Source organism: Danio rerio, chromosome 16 (assembly GCF_049306965.1).
Source record: "Danio rerio strain Tuebingen ecotype United States chromosome 16, GRCz12tu, whole genome shotgun sequence".
Classification (NCBI taxonomy): domain Eukaryota; kingdom Metazoa; phylum Chordata; class Actinopteri; order Cypriniformes; family Danionidae; genus Danio; species Danio rerio.
Genome location: NC_133191.1, coordinates 37,365,516 through 37,371,515, shown reverse-complemented (window position 1 = coordinate 37,371,515; position 6,000 = coordinate 37,365,516).

Sequence of the window (6,000 nt, the reverse complement as noted above, 5' to 3'; positions counted from 1 at the left end):
ATGGTGCTTTTTTCTTGGCTGCAAAACGTGATAAAATTGAAAAAACTAATATTACACCCATAATGGACGATATCACACAAGAGGACAATTTTTTTTAGAACTGTTACAGTAAATAAATGAAAGTAAAGACACTGTAGACTGACTTTATAGAGTAAATCTGAGGTGGTCACCACAAATACGGGTATTTAAATGCAGCTTTTCCTATATGCAATTTGGCCATGCGTCTATAGTGCAGTATCAAGACACTGACTAAAACCAAACCTTCTTTAAAAAATCCTGCCAAGATGGAGATTTTCAAAAACTCTGGTTACAGATTTATCATCAAGGCGGTTTTCTCCTCTGTTTGACATCAGATATTTGTTTTACCCCATGAGATACGCTTAAAAATTCTCTTTGAATACTGAAATTGTATGTTGTTGTTTAATTTTGATCTCTGGTTTGTTGGTTTAATGTTGTTGCTGATCTTAAGACATTCCTTCTGCCTCAGGATCATCATTTATGTAGTGAAAAAGGCATGGGGGTTTTGATTAACCAATATGAAAACAGATAAATCTGTGGACGAATAAATTCTCTATAACAAAAACTGCATGATTTATTATGTCACAGTGACTCTAAAGAGCTAGTTCATCTGAAAAAAAAAATCCTGATTTACTTACAATTTACTCATCAAGTGGTTTCAAACAGGTTTTTTTTTTTTATTTGAAAAAATAAATACAGGGCAGCACGGTGGCTCAGTGGTTAACACTGTCGCCTCACAGCATGAAGGTCGCTGGTTCGAGTCCCAGCTTGGCAAGTTGGCATTTCTGTGTTCCCATGAGTTTCCTCCACAGTCCAGTCACATGGGGTACAGGTAAATTGAATGAAACAAAATCGTCTGTAGTGTGTGATTGGGTGTTTCCCAATTCTGGGTTGCAGCTGGAATGGCATCCGCTGTATAAAACATACGCTGGAATAGAAGGTTCATTCCGCTATGGTGACCTGTGAAATAGAGACTAAGCCAAAGAAAAATGAATGAAAATAAATACATTTGAAGAGTGTTGGACAATGGTAGCCATTGACTTTTTATTGATCAATTACTATGGAAGTCAATGGCTGCCTGTTTCCAACATTTGTCAAAATCTCTTATTTTGTGTTGTAAAATAATGTTGGGTTCCACATTATCTTATTTTATCAACATGAAGGAATTAAGTCTATGTAATTTATTATTTTTTTCACAAATTTAAGTGTATCGAACATAAAACAATCAAATTGTCCCACTAAACAGCAAGAATTTCAGCTTATTTTAAAAGGCACCTGCTTTACCCCTTTTTCAAGATGTAAGATAAGTCTTTTGTGTCTCCACAGTGTGTCTGTAAAGTTTCAGCTCAAAACCCCTATTAGTTTATTTAATATACCTTTCAGAATGATTGGATTTTCTGCTCTGATCACAATGTAGCTGTTTTTGTGGCCTGTGCTTTTAATGCTATATCTCCCCGCCCACTGTTGCCACATGCCTGTCAGTGTGTCTCCGTCAGATAAACAGCAGTGACAGACATGAAGGAAGCAGATCTCACGTAAAGTGTGTGAGAAATACTACAGTAAGAACTTTCCCTATGATTATTTGATGTATTTGTTGTAGAATTAATTCAAGTCTTTCTGCAATGATGAGTCACACACAATGTCGTTACAAAATTCACAGACTCAGACACAGCACGCGCATTTAAATTTACACTGTTTTTGCACGGCAAATGTGACAGGATACACAATAATATCCACTGCTGTATGGATATCAATTATGCTAATGTACAAAATAAACCTGATTTAACGTCCACAAACTGGGATTGAAGCTTCATCTTTTATAATTGTTCTGAGGTGATAAAGTAAAGACAGTAAAATCGCTGTAATTCATTACAAACATGCACTGTTTTGTAAACGTTTTAAACTTGTAAAACTCTTTCTTGATCACATTTGATGATGACTGATAATCACAGAGCTGAACAGATCTTTTAATGCCAGTTGCTTTGTGCATGTCCTGTCTTGTTGATATGATTATATGCGTTACTACGATGGCCTGTTAATACGCCGCTGTCAATCTATTCGGTGGGCAGGGAAACCGCACTCCTACGTTATGTTGCGGCGGGCCACAAAATGAGAGGGATTTGGATCCTATTTTAACACAGGAAATAAAAAAATAAAATAGATATATTGTCTTTAAATCACCCCTATAACTGTGGACACACTTTATCTACACACAGTTCTGTCCAAACAGCTTACAAAAGATGATGGTCATCATAGGTGCCCTTTAATTAAGTAGTATGAACTAACAGAAAATCTCAGTTTTTAAGTGAAAGAAAGAAACTCAAACAGGTTTGGAACAGGTGAAGGGGTGAGTAAATGATGACAAAAACTTTCCTTTCTGGGTAAATCAGTGACTGTTTGGAGAGGAGACACAAAAAAACATACAGTATTGGGGAAATTCTCTGCTGGTGTCTTCTGGCTGTCACTTTACATTTTGCACCTTAATCAGTTTCTGTATTAATTTGGATTTTTACCTCCAGAAACTTCCAGCAGCACCCATGGGCTCTCCACGTAAGCCAGCTCTTGTAATATGACTCTGAGCATCAAAATAACTGAGGAGCTTCTCTTACCTGCAGGCCATCCAATTATCTGCTCCTGCCTAAAAGAAATAACTTTGTGCTTTCGGAGAATGCTGCCACAGATCCAGCATGGTTATCCACTGCGTCATGCCATCCTCTCAATGCCGCTTTCTCTTTACCACAGGAAATGCTGTCAAAAGCAGAGCATCCATTAACAGCCTTTAATTCCAGTCGCTTCTAATAAGTGGGCACCATGGTAAACTGGGTAATGAAACTTGAGTGAAGATTCAGCGCTAAAAGGGATCATTTCACACAGAGTTACTCATCTGGTTTGGAACGTATCGCATTGAGGAGAGCTGTGGCCAGAGTGCTTATTAAACCCAAAATATAGTGACAGGGGCATCATTAGTTGGACTAGAAGTGCGTCAGTAGGAAATGCCCATGAATAAGGGCACACTGGGCGCACTTTGACACACTGACAAAACCCATTTCAGCTGAGGAAAAAATGGCTCTCATTCAAACCCTATTAGTCTTGGTTTATGTGAGTCATGGGACACAACAGTAATTTATTTTGATTACAAGATAGTAGCACGGGTCTATAATTAAGGGTTTAAAAATATAGCATGATTAAGGAATAACGTGAGCAATTGCGACAATGGATTGCATCATTAATTTGTGTTTAGTTTAGTTAAGCCTGAAATTATTCATACACCTGGGGTCTATGTTGACTGTACATGCTGCCAGTATAATTGTTTACAGTTTAAGTCCACTTTTTAACAGCACTCGTTCTGGGTTTTGTTAAAGTGCTATATAAGCCATGTAGAAATTCATCTGGCTAAAGCACAACTATAAATCTAAGATTAAAATAATTAGGGAATCATATACATTTATTTACTAATGTTAAAAATAAGATTAATTTAAATATATTGTTAAATACATACAGTACATACAATAATACAAATATTACAAAATATTAATAATAATATTAAATATATAAAGGTTTGAAAAATCATTAAAAAAGATTCAAATCAATAATATATATATATATTTATATATATATATATATATATATATATATATATATATATATATATATATATATATATATATATATATATATATATATATATTAAAATGAATACATATTAGACTAATACAAACAACAAAAACAAGTTAAAATGAATTTTAATCAAATAAAAATTATTTTTAAATAAATAAAGTGGTACAATGAGCAAACAATACCTTTTAAATAATTCAAACATTCATCAAACTAACATATTTATTATTTATATTTGTAATTCAGTTTTGTAAAATGGAATAGAATACAGCTATGCAAAAAATTAAGTGACAGCCTTCTCAGTTTCTTTGGTTTTACTGGATTTATTGGGTGGATTTAAGTAAAATGTGTAATCTATGGTAAATAGTACGTCTAAAAAAGGTCTGAAAACATTTCAAAAATGTTTTTTTTTCCAGAACATGACAAATTGGTCAAAATAATAATGTTTTCATTCATTGTCACTGAAAACCATCAGGATTATTCCACCAAATATTGATTTACCTCAAGTTAAAACATTAATATTGTGTTATCCAAAAATTAAAAAAAAAATTTTTTAGCTGTATACTTTTTATATATTTATGAGGGTCCGTCATAAGAGGATGATTATATTTGGGGGTCTGGAGTAGAGGTCTATGCGGGACAGATTTTTTAGTCCCACTCTCGCCAGGTTTTATTCCACATATCCTCTCCCGCTGTATATTCAGTCTTTGTTCACCCGCTATCCGCTTAGAATAATTTTGTACCCATCCTGAAGGTTTTGCAAGGATTGTAGGCTAAATGTCAGTTTTGTTTACCCCTTTGTGATGAGACATGAGTGCTGCCTTAAACCTGACATTCCAGTCTTGACTGCTAAAGGGTAAAACTTTGAGATACTATAACATCGCGCAAAGGTAAATTTGTTCCACTTGCGTCTATGACACAGTAAACAGACTCCCATACATCAGACTTGCCTGATGTAGGTTTTCTTAATCCCGAATTTAGACTGCATGATTTTAGCCCCGAATTTGAATCACCAACAGGCTTTGAAAAATCTGCAAAAAATGCCTGAAATCCCAGGCAAATCGTTGCTCGTTACAACACAGTGTGAACCATCAAAGACGCGATCTGAGATAATCACTGATGATAACATCAGCGATCGCCTACAGCCAATGAGAGCGCAGCATCCACTAGTATGTGTATCTGCAGGCTAGCGGGAGGTTGGAGAGAAATTAAAAGCGCTCGTTTTCAGTTTATTTGAACCCAAGAAATGGAGGAAAAACTAGTGTTAATTTGGCAGGAGCTCCTGTGTCTGTTTGTGGTGTCATCTGAGCAATATCACAACCAGGCCAAAAAAGAAAAAAGTTAAGGAGAAATTGCTAATTCCCTTTTAGCCCATGTAAGCAAATATGTACATTTTCTACCCCATTAAAGGCTTCTTTCTCATTATGTAGTTAATAACAAAAGATATACTACATGTTTTTTTATTGTGAGAGGTAGTTTGGACAAAGTTGTCTGCGATTCTTTTTATTGTAAAGTCATGCAGTGCGAAACCCCCTCTTGCCAATCCATCTTGCCGTGTTTAAGAAAAGCAGCAACAAAATGCTACCGCTAATAGTTATGCAGCGTGAAAACATCTGTGATACGACTACTTTGAAAATCAAACAGTCTGAACTCAGCATATGAGTAAACTGACTGTTTTCTAATGCAAGCTAAATGTCCTTCAAGGACAGTGCATCTTTGCTCTGCCACGGCTAAGCCCGCTCTGAGGACATTTATACAGATGATGCGCGCACAGACTGTACAAATAAAATGCACATGCAGAAAGCACTGGTCATGCATTCAGCATGTCTAACCGTAATGATCACTGGCTGTACTGGTGCTCAATAGGAATAAGGAAATCACAGATATGCTGTTTTGAAATAACATAGGGACTCAGGAGTGCTATATTGTTAGACCGCCCACTCCCCTTCAAATTACACTAGAGTTACACAAGAGTTATAGAGTTATTCAGAAATGTATTCCTGCACCGCAAGAAATCGAATCCATTGTTGCAGTAAAGCCAAGGGAATGCAGATCTCTAGTCCAAGGCATCTAAAAGATAAAACAAGAAGCAATGCACATTCCAATAACTAACAACTGAGGATTAGTTCTGCCTTAGAATGTTTATTAGAATTTTTGTTGTTAAAAAACAACAATTTGCCTGTAGAGAAATGAAGTTGTTACATCCAGAACCCAACTACTGAGCTCTATAAAATCTAATCCTGCAGTGGTGTATATTTTTGTAAATTTCAAAGCATGGTGTGGATCTGTCTGTGGTGCTGTGCTAAATGCTTTTGGCTGTATAGTTAATTAGCACTTTTGCATCTCATTATTTCTTCTCTGAGTGTT